At 38.2% G+C, this 16,205-nt stretch overlaps 1 pseudogene; it reads right to left on the bottom strand.

The window, feature by feature from the left end:
* Positions 1-777: 777 nt before the first annotated feature.
* On the bottom strand, positions 778-895 carry LOC126417885 (5S ribosomal RNA; annotated as a pseudogene).
* Positions 896-16,205: the final 15,310 nt, after the last annotated feature.

Raw genomic sequence — 16,205 nt, 5'->3', positions numbered from 1 at the left:
GCCGTGGGGAAGGTCAGTGATGGAGGCTGCGCGGCGGTCCGGCCGCTGTCTGCGGCAGAAGGAGCCCCCGGCAAAACAAACCCCATCACGTAAGCCGCTGGGACTTACAGCACCCTGTGGGACAGTACGTGTCGAGTCTCGAGGCAGTAGCGCAACAGCTGCGGCGTGCGTATCCTCGAGCTGTCAGCACACCGGACGAGGCCACTAACGTGGACGTGCACGCAGACGCGATGTCCAATGTCGCGAGACACGACGCCTCCTGCACACGGCACAAACTGGCTAACGTGATTTTCTGTTCTCAGCACTCCAAAGCGGCAATTGCCCGCTTTATTTGCCTAGCAATCAACACAGTTTGTTCGTAAAACACATGCGCCTGAAATTCCTACGTCAGCTCTACTAAAACACGTATTTCCTCCCTCGTCGTCATACTAGTTATGTCTTTCTGTCTGCAGTAAACGTTAGTAAAAACGTGAGTATCCTTGAACATGTAATAAGACAAAAAAGGAAAATTACATGTCCAGTCAGTAAGGACACGAACCTTTAAAAGTTATAAAACTAGAAACACTAAACTCCGTGCGAACAGCCCTTGGAAGGCCAACTGAACCGACCGGCCGCCATATCATCCTCAGCTCACAGGCGTCACTAGATGCGGATATAGAGGGGCATTTGGTCAGTACACCGCACTCCCGGCCGTATGTCAGTTTACGAGACCGGAGCCGCTACTCCTCAATCAAGTAGCTGCTCAGTTTGCCTCACAAGGGCTGAGTGCACTCCGCTTGCCAATAGCGCTCGGCAGACCGGATGGTCACCCATCCAAGTGCTAGCCCAGCCCGACAGCGCTCAACTTCGGTGATCTGATGGGAACCGGTGTTACCACTGCGGCAAGGTCGTTGACTCTTTAAAAGTTCACCAAATCGAACTAACTCACTCGTGACATAGAACGCATTACATTTACCTAACATCAAGAATTTCAGAAATTATTCCTCTTCATTTCTTAAGGAAGTCTCACAAATCGTTATAAAACGCGAAGATGAAAAATTAAAGGAAAGAAAATAGACACAACAGCAATCGAATCCCACTCGAACTAACCTCAGTTCTGCAAGATGGTGCCCTTTCTCACTACGGTTCTTTTTTCTTCCGTTTCATGTTGTTCTTTATTGTTCTCGGTATTTGGCTGGGCGGACGTCACATGACACCCATTCAATTTCATCGTTGAATACTCCATTCACTTTTATTTATTTTTAATTTTATTATTATTACTGAAGGCACCCAACCTTCTGACCGCACACGCTGAGCTACCGTGATGCTAGGAAGCTTAGTCTTAATCTTCAGTGTGATGTTGTCTTAAATCTGATATATATATATATATATATATATATATATATATATATATATATATATATATGTTACTACTTTATGTCTAAAAATTCATCCATTGAATAGAGTGCATTGTCATTCAAAGATCCTTTTAGTTTGTTTCTAAATATAGGTTGGCTATCTGTCACACTTTTAATGTTGATTGGCAAATGACTTAAAGATTTTTGTGGCAACATAATTCATCTCTTTTTGTGCCAAAGTCAGGTTTAACACAGAATAGTAATGATAATCCTTTCCTCTAGTGTTGTAGCTACGCACTTCGCTTTTGTTTTGAATTGGTATGCGTTGCCAATAACAAATTTTACAAGTGAATGTATGTCTTGCGAAGCTACTGTGAATATCCGAAGTTCCATAAATAAATGTCTGCAAGGTGATCTTGGACGTGCTCCAGCTATTATTCTGATTACATGCTTTTATGAAATGAATACTTTTTCTCTTAGTGAGAGGAAACACTTACCCCAAAATATGATGCCATATGATGAGTACAGTATGGCGTCTTGCTTTCTGCGGTCCTTAAGGTTTCTGCCTGTGACGTAGGGACCGTTCTTGCTTCTTATTGGTTCTACTTCACTTGACACGTCGCAGAAATATGGCAGAATTTATTTTGTTTTTCAAGTGACGAAATGGCTCCCGAACGTGAAATAGCAGGAAGCGACGTCACGAAACTCATAGAGCTTCACGTCAACGTTAGCTAATTAGTCCCGTGTGCCGACCGCTCTATGCCCCACTTAAGCAAGCATCTTTCTTATCTCGATCGACTATTCGCGGCAAGTGAGTCCACTGCAGCACCACGTTTCATTCGTGTACGGGATCTGACACCTCACGAGTAGTCTTTTTCATTTACACGTCAGCGACGAAACTGCCTGGTCGTGGAGCAATAATAAACAGGCAGTTACTTGCAAAATGATGGTTCATTTAAACCATAAAATGAAGGCTTTAAATAAACCTTCCACTTTGCAGCTGATTCCCTGTTTGCTATTTCAGCACGAAGATTTCATGCTATGGTTGCTGTTCAAGCCACATACAAAATTTTAAAACTGGATGTGTTGTGAAAGTTACCTGTTGCGCAGTTTGGCACCTGAGCAATGAAAGTGACATTGACGTAGAGATGATTTCTTTGTGAAAGATCCAAAATATAGCAGCAGAGTGTGAGAACGAACAACAAATTCCGGTAGCCGCAGGTGTCAGCACGACTCTTCCGGAACAGCAGAAGTCCGGCCGCCCTCATATCTAATTTGCTCGCCAATCTAAGGGGGTTATCCGGTATCGGAGTCTAATTTTAAGCTCATATATTAACATTTATTGCAAAAAATTTTTACTGCAAATATTCAAAGATAAACAAAAGTATACACGCAAAATACTATGCAAATAAACTTTGGTCGATAAATTTTGTTGGCTTTAATTCAAAATAAAAGCAAACATTATGAAAAGTGCATTGTAGTTTGAGGTTCACGTCAAATTTACGTCTCTTTTATTAAATCAGAAACAAATGCAATTTTACCTTGTACTTTTTTCTTTTTTTTTAATCATGTGAAACAATGTAAAAAAATACGCATTTAAAGTTTTGAACGTGATTTGCGTGTTCAGGTTGCTGTTGTTATTGTGGCCTTCAGTGCAGAGACTGCTTTGATGAAGCTCTCCATACTACGCTATCCTGTGCAACCCTCTTCATCTCCGAATAACTACTGCAACTTACATTCTTCTGAATCTGCTTAGTGTATTTATCTCTTGGTCTCTCTCTTCGATTTTTACCCTCCATGCTTACCAACAGTACTAAACTGATGACCCATTGATGCCTCAGAACATGTCCTACCAGCCGATACCTTTTTGTTGTAAAGTTGTGCCACAAATTCCTATTCAGTACCTCCTCATTAGTTACGCGATTTAACCATCTAATATTCAGCATTTTTCTGTAGCACCACATTTCCAAAGCTTCTATTCTCTTCTTGTCCAAACTGTTTATCGTCAATATTTCACTTTCATACATAGTTACACTCTATACATATCCTTTCAGAAAAGACTTGCTAACATGTAAATCGATACTCGATGTTAATAAATTTCTCTTCTCCAGAAACGCTTTCCTTGCCGTAGCCAGTCCACATTTTATATCCTCTCTACTTCCACCATCATCATTTAATTTGCTTCCCAAACAGCAAACTTCATCTATTGCTTTAAGTATCCCATTTCCTAATGTAATTCCCTCAGCATCACCTGAATTAATTCGACTTTATTCTATTATCCTAGTTTTGCTTTTGTTGATGTTCATCTTATATCCTCCTTTCAAGACACTGTCTATTTTGTTCAGCTACTCTTCCATGTCCTTTTCTGTCTCTAACAGAATTGCAGTGTCGCCGCAAACCTCACAATTTTTATTTATTATCCATGCATTTTAATTCCTACTCCAACTTTTTCTTTTTTTCCTTTACTGCTTGCTCAATACGCAGACTGAATAACGTCGAGGATAGGCTACAACCCTGTGTCACTCCCTTCTCAACCACTGCCCCTCGACTCTTATAAGTGCCAGTAGGTTTCTGTAGAAATTGTAAATATCCTTTAGCTCCCTGTATTTTACACCTGCTAGCATCAGAACTTGAAAGAGAGTATTCCACTCCACATTGTCAAAGGCATTCTCTAATTCTAAAAATGCTAGAAACATAGGTTCGCCGTTCCTTAACCTATCTTCTAAGAAAAGTCGTAGGGTCATTACCGCCTCACGTGTTCCAATATTTCTACGGAATCCAAACTGATCTTCCCCGAGGTCAGCTTCTTCCACTTTTTCCGTTCGTTTGTGAAGAATTCGTGTTAGTATTTTACAACCATGACTTATTAAACTGATAGTTTGGTATTTTCACACCGACTACATCTGCTTTCTTTGGTACTGGAATTATTATATTCTTCTTGAAGTCTGTAGGTATTTCTCCTGCGATTTTTTGAAAGCTCTAGACCATAAAATCACTTAACGATTTGGACCAGTCTGCTTGATGTGGTTTGCAGGCAGTTTCCAACAACCGATTAGGTAAATACCGCGCAGACAATCACATCCCGTCTCACGTATACGATTCTCAAACATTTATAAAACGTTTACACTCTTTCACATGGGTAACACGAGACGCAGACAGCTGGGGGAACACAAATTCCGTGCCGGGTGTTAACGGGATGGCGACGACGAGCATTCGGCGACCTCCTATCATCAGCAGTATACGGTATAAAGGGAAAAGAATGAGTGCAGGAACAAGCAGTGATAATGACCAAAGCAGAATTCATATCAGACCATCTTGACAAAAGTCGCGTGATAAACTGGATACTGCAAGGGAAAAGTGTCGTCCAAATATTTACAGTGTCGCCATATTACTTCATTATTTGTATCTTGTTTTCTTTCTAAACGCTAAAAAACATTGAGAATCAGCTTTCTCGTTAAACAGTTCTGACCTTTTCACATTTGAAGCAGTTTTCACCAAAAATCATTTACCTACTTACGTTTCTATTTCTGAATTGTTTAGGCTTTTCTTATTTGTTTTTGTCCACCAGTTGCGAAACGTAAATATTTTCTTGGTTCCAGGTATTTCGTCTGTCTTGCGAGTGAACAAAAGTAGCAACAATACCATTCTCTCGCGCAACGTTTGCAGCTTATGACAATTAAATCAAATACTATAAAGACTAAAATGACACGAAAGCAATAATTCATTACCCCAGTACGGTCGAGTTCGACAAGAATACGTCAAGCTTCGATGTTTAGAAACGATATCATTGTCTAATCTTCACTAAAACATGGTCTGAAACGGTGACGAATTTCTTAAATGATTTTCTGATGCTTTCACCTGATATTTTCTTTATCTGATGTACAATTATACAATTTCGACGTTGGGGCATTTTAAAGTATTTAAAACGAGGGTGCTATATTTTCACTGCATTAGTATCACTTATGAAGTTAACGTAAAAACAAGTCATATCCCAAGATATTTTACGAAAATAATAACTTATCTTAGAGGGGAATCGTTAACACTATATTATGCTACATACATCTTTGCAGCTATGTTGTAAATAAGACTGCATATAAGTGTCACACTACAAATTGGAATTATTTTTTTCATTATTATCGGCTCAAGTTATTTTTGAGCGGTTGTTGCAAAATCGTGTGCTTAAAGTGCAGTAGGAGGGTTATAAATTATTTTACAGAATTTCGTAAATGGAACACTATCCCATATAGATCTTTGCCCTTATGTACATTTAAATATCGTTCATCGCTGCAAATATTGAAACGTGGCTACACTGAGCCACAGCGCCAGAGATTGCGCCAAAGAGTATTATTCAGCCGCCTCCACTGGCAGTTCTTGTCGAGATGTCGTAGTAGGCAGTACTTGCTGAGATGTGGCAGTGGAGAGTTCTTGTCGAGAAGTCGTGGTGGAGAGTGCTTGTTGAGAAGTAGCAGTAGGCAGTGCTTGTTGAGATGTGGCAGTGGTAAGTAGTTGTTGAGAAGTTCCCATGGGGAGTGCTTGTTCAGATGTTGTCATATTGTTTTGATGCGATAGACACCAGATGTTGTTGGATTGGGGATGCTGTAATGATCTGAGTGTGCTTTTCGTCAGTATCTATGAGGGTAAAAAATTCCTTTTTTTTCTATTATTTCAATGTCTTAAACAATAATGCCTCTTGGTCACAGGTTCAGTCACCAAAGCTTCCGGCTCGTGTTCTTGTATTTGACTGTATTTCTGGTTTCTATGTGCAATAATATTATTTCTGGTTTTTTTTTAATTACTTCAGTATAAATGGTGTTTAAAATATCTGGTCTTATTGAGGAAGAACCGTGCCTGATGTGTACGTTGAATCACACTTCCACACACAGAACAGGTACACTTGTGTTTTGTTGTTTCATAGGTTTTATAGTTGCTAGGGACTTAATTAATTAATTGTGTTAACGGAAGTTTTCTTTCATTCTTTGTTGTTATTCTATGAAGTCAGATTGCGTACTAATACTACTGGTTTCTATGTGCAATTATAGTATTTCTGGATTTTTTTAATTACTTCAGTATAAATGGTGTTTAAAATATCTGGTCTTATTGAGGAAGAATCGTGCCAGATGTGTACGTTGAATCACACTTCCACACACAGAACAGGTACACTTGTGTTTTGTTGTTTTGTAGGTTTTACAGTTGCTGGGGACTTAATTAATTAATTGTGTTATGGAAGTTTTCTTTCATTCTTTGTTGTTATTCTATGCAGTCAGATTGCATACTAATACTAGTCAGGGCCAACCGTTTACGAGACTGCGTAACCAGACAGACAGCTGCTGAAAATTAAAAATATTTGCGTTTTATATATAATTAAGCCCTCATGCACATGGCGACCCGGCCAGGATTAGAACCTGGAATCTTCTGATTGTAAAAATAACAGACAGTAGAATTGTTGTGGTAATTTGTAGGTTAGTAATGGTAGTCTATATTGCATGTGTAGATTTGGTAATGAACATTTGTAGTTGTCTTGTCTTTCTTTTAATGGTATATAGGCAGAATTTAATTTTTGATGTCTTGTATACAGGTGTGACAGTTTTGTGCAATTGTGAAGGTTCTAATTGTTCGTTAGGCGTGTTTGTCGGGAAACATTTCGTGTGAATGGTATTGTTGGAGATAAAGTCTCATTGTGTGTAATTTTCGTATAATGATGAGTTTTGTAAGTTTTGTAAATGATTACGCGATCGATGAAAAAGGCAAAAATGATGAATAGTGAGAATGTCGAAATTGTTAACATGGCGAACTCGCCAACACAGGAGAATAGGATGATGAATAATGGAGTTGAAAACAATTTAATAAACAGGGAAAATAGTCCAGAACCAGTTCAAAATTTTTCACAATCAAAACATTTTCAGAATACGAGAGTAACGACAGAAGACTCTGGAATAGTATCGAACACAGATAGCTTTACAGCTTTGACGGAAGAAGTTGGTTTTGCGGGAAATGTTAGGGGCGAAAAGAATTTCGAACCAGTTAATATGGAGCAGTTGAGGAGTGCAATATTTAATTTGGGTTCTGAATTAAAAACAGTGGGATCACAGTTACGATCTGAATTAAAAACAGAGATGGGAACTTTGGCAACACAGTTAGAAACTGATATTGGAACAACGGAAGCACGGTTAGACTCACGAATAGGGACATGTTTCAAAAATATGAAAGATGAATTAAAGAAAGAAATTAGAGAAGAAGTACAACCGATTTTGAATGCTCACAATAATAGATTAATTTCAATAGAAATCAGACAAAAGGAACAGGATCGAGAACAGGAAGAAAGAGATCGTGTGATAGTACAAAAATTTTCAGAGTTAAGTTTACAACGTGTACACGATAAGGAAGAAATATTTGAAAGAATCGAGGAATCTGTACTAAATGACAGAATAAATAACTTAACAAACCGTGTGAACAGTTAACTACTAAATGTGTCAATACTGAAACCCGAGTCGCGACACTTACGGAAAACGTAAATAAACAGAAAGGAAAAATAGGTGACTTATCGGAAAGAGTTGAGGAGATTGCAGATAAATTGACAAGTCTTAGTTTAAATGGGGACAGAGATTCAGATGATAAAGTTCCATTGCCATTTGCAGAAACAGAAGAGTACCAGAACATAAATAAACATGTTGAAAATCAGGGAAAATTTAATGAACGCATTAAAAGGGAATTTGAGGCATTACAAAAGCAAGTCAAACAAATTGAAGGCGAAATCGTAGGAAAATACAGCAGAAGAAATTTAGAATCACAGATAGCAGAGGGCTTTGAAGACAATAATTTATTTCATTTACGGGATGCAACAAGAGAGCGCCAGGCGCGCGAACTTGACAATAATCGACATTCGGACTGGGACAGACGCGGTAGGTCTTTGTCGCCACGAGGAGAAAACTTTGACTATAAACACTTCTTAACTGTTCGGAAATTTAAGATCTTTTGCAATTCTAAGAATGACATACATCCATGTTCATGGTTAGATCAATTTATGTACGCACTTCCACCAAATTGGCTACTAAATCACAAACTGGAAATTATGTGCGGCTATTAATGTCCTCAGGGGATTAGCTACACTGAGTGAATATGCGCCGTAGTGTGCACAGGGCCCCGAGCTGTAGTGGTGCTATTTCCCTTTTAGTTTTCTGCACTGCTGCCTGCTCTTTTACTATTCTTTGTATCTATCAAAACAACTCTTCAACTATCAATATATCTAGAGAGTCGGTAAAAAGTAACTGGATATGACTATTTTACCCAAAAGTGATTTCGGAAATTACCGTTTGGACTTACTGTATCTTCAGCAGCATTCATTTGTAGTTTAAACGAAATTTTACCTGTTTATCTTCGTAACAACATTACTTCATATGTTAACGATATTGTTATTGCTAAACGTTCTTGGAGTGAGCATAACAAAATTTTGGGATTCATTATTACGTATTTTTGCATGAGTTGGCATTACAGTGAACTTGAAAAAATCTGAATTTGGTCGTTCTCAGGTGAAATTTCTTGGTCATATTATTTCTACAGAAGGTATTCTTCCTGTCCAGAGAAACTAGACGCTATTCGTAATTATGCTGTTCCTACTACAAAACGTGATGTTCGTAGTTTCCTTGGTGTCTGTAATTTTCTTAGACGCTTTGTTAGATTGGACAATTTGGCCACACCTCGTTTATGTGAACTATCTGGAAAGAATTCTAATTGGTGTTGGGATGAGGAAGCTCAATCAGAATTTGAAACTTCGTGATGCTTTAGTTGCTGCTCCACTTCTTTCACATCCGGATTTATCTAAAGATTTTTGTTTGGCGATGGACTCATCATACAAAGGCCTAGGTGCACACTTATTTCAAGAGATAGAAGATAACGGCTTTGTAGTGCAGAAAACTATTCCATCTGTTCTTGCCAAATGCAAATTGTGTCAAAAGGCTAAGCTGCCAACTATTTCTCACAGAGCACCGTTGCTTCCTATCATTCCAGCGAAATTAAAGGACATGGCTGCAGTCGATTTGTTCGGTCCAGTGGTTCGTTCTACTAATGGTTTTGCGTACATTTTGGTAGCAGTGGAACTGACATCAAAATATATGTGTTTTACATCTTTACGCAAAGCAACAGCTCGTTCAGTATCTAATGCTTTCATCAAACATTTTCTTAAAGAAGTGGGTCATGTTGATAAGGTTACATCAGATAATGGATCACAGTTTCGCTCTAAAATTTGGCTTCGTACTCTACGGCGTCGTAAGATTAAACCAATTTTCATTTCACTTTTCCACCCTCAATCTAACGCTTCAGAGAGATGGATGAAGGAAATCAATAAATTGTGTCGACTTTATTGTCATCAGAATCACAGAACTTGGGATAAGTATCCTCATATTTTTCAAAACATTCTGAATGAACTCCCTAATGACTCAACTTCTTTACCGCCTATATTGATATTAAAAAATAAAGCACCGACAAATCGCATTTCTGAAATTGTTCCTTTTCCGCTTTCACGGAAACTGCGGCATTCTGAAGTTGTCAACCTGGCTCTACAAAATATTGCATCTGCGGCTGCTAGAAGAGAGAAATCAGCTAAACGTCCTGGTCGTTTAAAAACCTTGTCAGTTGGTCAAAAGGTGTTGATTATGTCTCACCGTTTGGCTCACAAAGGAAAAGGCTTGTGTCGCAAATTTTTTCTGCTTTATAACGGTCCATATAGAGTTCGCAAAACTATTCATGATAACACTGTTGAAGTAGAAACTCTTAAATCTCGATGCTCTAAGGGAATACATCATATATCGAATGTTAAAATTTTTGTGGTATGACATACTTTTGAGAGACTAACAGCTACATGTAAACATGCAGAAAATACAAGGATACCGCGCTGTGTTCCGGCGGCGGCACATACCCAAAGCAACAGTCAAGTCCGCGCGCCGCTCAAGGCAGTCGTTGACCGCAAACAATTACTTCCTACGTCACACGTACCTACAGCTGATCGAGCGCTCAGTGCGAATGCACTGACAGCCGTAAACAAATACACAGTCTAATTTCTCCGAATAAATTCAGTATAAAGCTATAGGGACTTGATAAATTATATTATTAACGTTTAGTATTTTTCAGGATACGGTTGTATAAAATATTTATGAACTTCAGGTAAATTCTGTGTGTGTCCGACGTTAAGAGGACTTGCTATCGAGAAAATTTCAGGAAGAATGTAATTTCGAAGAAGAAAATAATAAACTAAAAAGGTAACTATTAATTGAGTTTATTTTTCAGGCAACATATTTCCACTTGGTACGTACTTTAGACGTAATTTGCTGCTCACGATTACGTGATTCATACTTCGTGTTAACTGATTTTGACAATGATTGATTAATGAACAGGGTTGTTACTTGTGTATATTATGCATCGCTTGGCTGCACTGCTTTTTCACTGATGTCATATTTTTTATTATGTGTCTGCTGTGCTTATTTATTTAAATTATAATTGTCACCTGATTAATTGTGCTGATGTGGTTAGGTATGTAAGTTATATTTTGTGATTTATCTGCTTGCGCCTTCATGTTTACTTATTAAGATTACGTATGAACATTTATTTGCTTATGCTGATATGATGCTAATGACCTGTTTATTGTGTAAGATATGAAGTGTTGGCAGAAGAGCCAACACTGTGTTGCTAGAGGAGGCCGAAATGCATGCGTTTAATTACACGCTGACTGGCGTGAGGTCTGGAACAGTTAAGGGAATTAATAGTAGCAAATAAAGTACGTAGCTGTTGGAATACTTAACTTTAATCCACAATTGGTGTACATCTCTCGTTACTGTACAAGCTTCACAATATTAATTATCAAATGCTATGGCGCCTTGCTAGGTCGTTGTAAATGACGTAGCTGAAGGTTATGCTAACTATCGTCTCGGCAAATGAGAGCGTAATTGTCAGTGATCCATCTCTGGCAAACTCTGCTGTACAACTGGGGCGAGTGCCAGGACGTCTCTCTAGACCTGACGTGTGGTGGCGCTCGGTCTGCTATCACTGACAGTGGCGATACGCGGGTCCGACGTATACTAACGGACCGCGGCCGATTTAAAGGCTACCACCTAGCAAGTGTGGTGTCTGGCGGTGACACCACAGACACATATTTGCTGCTTTGCGTATGGATTGCATATTTATACATTTCTGTTTGTTGTCATAACTACTCTTTAATTTGGTATATAGAAATGCTGATATACTGTGTACGAACATAGAGTTTAGGTCACACTATGGTATTAATTATAGATTGTTTGCTTGGCAGAGCCTCGTTGTAAGAATTGTGCTGCATCCACTTGTTGACATTCTGTTCTCTGCTGGTTTATTTACTCGCTATTGCATGTTTTGCTTACGCTCAGTGCTTTATATTTTAAGATAAGAAAATGAACTGCCATGAGCTGGAGGTTTTATGGAAGCTGTATAAATTTATGCTAATAGAAAGGAAGCTTACGACATGAAATACCAACACTAGGTTTAGACCACTGCCAGTTATTTCACTGCATTCTTCGTGAGCAATTGTAATAGTAAGTGACACTTGACGCAAGAAATACTTCATGATTGCTTCTGTTTTGCCATGATTCTTGAAGTGGTGTACACACTGTGAAATATTACGATTTATTCATTCAAAGTTTTATGTGGTCTTTGATACTACGTACTCGCACCTACTTACTGAAAGTTATTCAAACTGAAGGCTGTTAGAGGTCATGTATGCATTTCTTTTGTTTAATGATGGACAAGGTAACCCAAATGTATCTTATAATTCATAATGAGTAGAAGATTTGGGTCAGATGGATTACACAGAGGTTGTGTGTGGACACTGTGTCTTCGGATTGTACGGGATGATGAATTGAAGTTTGCAGTAGGATTTTATCTGTACTTTTTTGAGGAGACTGACTAGAGGAAAGAGTTGTTATGGAAGTGAAATGATATTGGTAATAAGGTTTAAATGTATCGACGTATTAAAGAGATATTATTGAGGTATTGAGATTGTGTGAAGTTGATGATTATTGGACTTTTGGTGGACAAGAAGTAAGGTAAATGATATTGATGATGAGGTTTATATATATCGACGTAAGAGGTATTATTGAAGTATTAAGATTATGTGATGCTGATGGTTATTGGAGTTTTGGTGGATAAGAGGTAAAGTAAGTGAGGAGCATATTTTTTTGTTGGTTTATATGAAACAAGGAGGATGAAGATGGCAGACTAGAACACTCAAGTGAAAGGAAGATTGTCTACACACGCACGTTGTTAAATCAATAAGCAATATATACTTTTTTTTGGAGAGAGGAAGCATTTGCATATCTTGGCACACTGACAGTTGTTCAGCAACTGTACATTTCGATCTGGCTTGGCAAACATTGGTCTTGACATGATGACTACGACGTTAACTAACTATTATTGACTGTTATACATTGCTGCCACTACTACTTGATACACAAGTTGAACATAAAATTTTGGACAGAATTGCATTTACACAGTTAACACTATTCAATTACACAGTAGTACTTAATGTGGATGAAAGATGAATGAGTGTGTTTTGTGTGTTTTCCTTTCCTAATCCCAAATAATTGGTACCGACCTATCTCCTAAATATTATTTTACTTGTTTGTTGTGGCTTGCACTGACACTCATAAATATTATAGGTTTACTGGTATTTGTGTATTTGTAATAGTTAATATGACAATTATCTGATATCAATTGTGTGTTTATTATATTTGGTATGTTTAGTGTAAGAGCACTGAAAATAATTTTTGTAAAAGTAATTGTGTGTGTCTTCAAACTGTTGTTTGTGCTTGCACCTGTTCAACATTACTGGGTGCCATTGATGAACTGCTTCTACTGAAATGTCACTTGTTGGTGTCTGCACCTGCTCAACATTGCTGGGTGCTACTGATGGAACTGGTTCTATTGAAATGATGTCACTTGTTGGTGTCTGCATCTGCTCAACATTGCTGGGTGCCACTGATGGAATTGCTTCTACTGAGAAGATGTCTCTTGTTGCTGTCTGCACCTGCTCAACATTGCTGGGTGCAATTGATGGAACTGCTTCTACTGAAATGGTGTCACTTGTTGCTGTCTGCACCTGCTCAACATTGCTGGGTGCCACTGATGGAACTGTTTCTACTGAAATAATGTCACTCGTTGGTGTCTGCACCTGTTGACCATTGCTGGGTGCTACTGCTGGAACTGTCAACTACTTGTTTATTGAACTATGGAAAGCATTTTATGTGAATATCTGTATAAACTGATTTTTTTGTGTATTTACTGTTTGTGAAATGTTATGAGACTCTTACCTACACCTATTTGACATTGCTGGTGCCATTGATTGAATGGTACTTGTGTAAACTATTATGTAAAATCACATGTATGAAAGCATTTGTATTCGATACTGTATTTTATTTCTTAGGTCATGGAACGGTCAGTGCAAAGCCAAAATATATTTAGTGAAGTGATATTTACTTATTAATATTATTTTTTATTTTTGTCTGTATTTTTTTGGACGAATTTGGTGGTATTTTCACCACCAATGCTGGCAAAAATACTATCTAATTCTGGCCCGTGGAGGAGGGGCATATGAAAGGTGGCTACACTGAGCCACAGAGCCAGAGATTGCGCCAAAGAGTATTATTCAGCCGCCTCCACTGGCAGTTCTTGTCGTAGTAGGCAGTGCTTGTTGAGATGTGGCAGTGGAGAGTTCTTGTCGAGAAGTCGTGGTGGAGAGTGCTTAATGAGAAGTAGCAGTGGGCAGTGCTTGTTGAGATGTAGGAGTGTTAAGTAGTTGTTGAGAAGTTCCCATGGGGAGTGCTTGTTCAGATGTTGTCATATTGTTTTGATGGGCTAGACACCAGATGTTGTTGGATTGGGGATGCTGTAATGAACTGAGTGTGCTTTTCGTCAGTATCTATGAAGGTAAAAAATTCCTTTTTTCTATTATTTCAGTGTCTTAAACAATAATCCCTCTTGGTCACAGGTTCAGTCTAGCGGTTCTAGGCGCTCAGTCCGGAGCCGCGCGACTGCTACGGTCGCAGGTTCGAATCCTGCCTCGGTCATGGATGTGTGTGATGTCCTTAGGTTAGTTAGGTTTAAGTAGTTCTAAGCTCTAGGGGACTGATGACCACAGATGTTAAGTCCCATAGTGCTCAGAGCCATTTGAACCATTTGAACAGGTTCAGTCAACAAAGCATCTGGCTCGTGTTCTTGTATTAGACTGTATTTCTGGTTTCTATGTGCAATTATAGTAATTCTGGTTTTTTTAATTACTTCAGTATAAATGGTGTTTAAAATATCTGGTATTATTGAGGAAGAACCGTGCCTGATGTGTACGTTGAATCACACTTCCACACACAGGACAGGTACACTTGTGTTTTGTTGTTTCGTAGGTTTTATAGTTGCTGGGGACTTAATTAATTAATTGTGTTAACGGAAGTTTTCTTTCATTCTTTGTTGTTATTCTATGCAGTCTGATTGCGCACTAATACTACTGGTTTCTATAGGCAATTATAGTATTTCTGGATTTTTTTAATTACTTCAGTATAAATGGTGTTTAAAATATCTGGTCTTATTGATGAAGAACCGTGCCAGATGTGTACGTTGAATCACACTTCCACACATAGAACAGGTACACTTGTGTTTTGTTGTTTCGTAGGTTTTATAGTTGCTGGGGACTTAATTAATTAATTGTGTTACCGGAAGTTTTCTTTCATTCTTTGTTGTTATTCTATGCAGTCAGATTGCGTACTAATACTAGTCAGGGCCAACCGTTTACGAGACTGCGTAACCGGACAGACAGCTACTGAAAATTAAAAATATTTGCATTTTATATATAATTAAGCCCCCATGCAATATCACTACACGTAATTTCCATAACTACGGTGGAAATATTTCTGTTGTTACGGGCGCATGTCACTTTCTAATACCGTAGTTGTTAAAACCTGTAAATTATGTATGCTCAGTATACCTTTATTTTTATTGGATATTTCTTAATACTTTAGATCTACATAAAAGAAAAACAACCGTTATCCACCATCTATAAACATTAAATACGTAGCCTTTATATGTAAGAGATCTGTAACAACTATTCGAAAGTGCCATGCTCCCATAGAAATAGAACAAATATTTTGAACTTATTTTGTGGAAATTCCGTACGGTCATCGACATCCACCCACTCTTCTCTAGACTTCGGAGTCTGAAGATAAATAACAAAGAAACTAAAACATGTAATTAAATGCTTTTGAAAAAATAAGATCATTCTCTATCCCCAGTTCCCACCCAACCACCCACATAACGACGTTGATGGAATATTACAGACGTATATGTAAACGGAAATGTGTTATCCATTGAACACTCCCTTTGTGTATACCTCTGCAGTGTTATATGTTCACAAATAAACACATGCTCGCACATTTATGGACTGATGACTGTAAACGTTTGTAACTTATTATAACTTTTATTTGCCGCCGTCCACAAGATATTTTTCAACATCTCGCTTCTAGTAAGGAACGGTAAAAAGAGTTAGAATTTTGAAATGGCGAACTGGGTTGTTCTCTTTTGCCAAACTCTGCGTATCTCCTCATATGTTTATAGATTGAAGGGCGTACTTCCACATCTCTTACGAAAAGTCGGAATAGATTCGTCGAAATGTTTTGATTTTCTTGTTTCGACATCACATTTTTCGTTAAATAAATGATCAGAACCCTTCAACGTTAATGTTGAAAGAACTTCAGATTTATAGTTTGAGAACATTGACGATCTTACTCATAATTCTATTTGTTTACTTTACATCTTTTGTTTCCGTCTCGTACTATGAATGTGAAACTCTTCCTAAATAAATATTGA

The sequence above is a fragment of the Schistocerca serialis genome, chromosome 8 (assembly GCF_023864345.2).
Source record: "Schistocerca serialis cubense isolate TAMUIC-IGC-003099 chromosome 8, iqSchSeri2.2, whole genome shotgun sequence".
In the NCBI taxonomy this organism is placed as follows: Eukaryota; Metazoa; Arthropoda; class Insecta; order Orthoptera; family Acrididae; genus Schistocerca; species Schistocerca serialis.
Note: the sequence above shows the minus strand (reverse complement) of the source record. Positions and strands in the feature narration are given on the sequence as shown.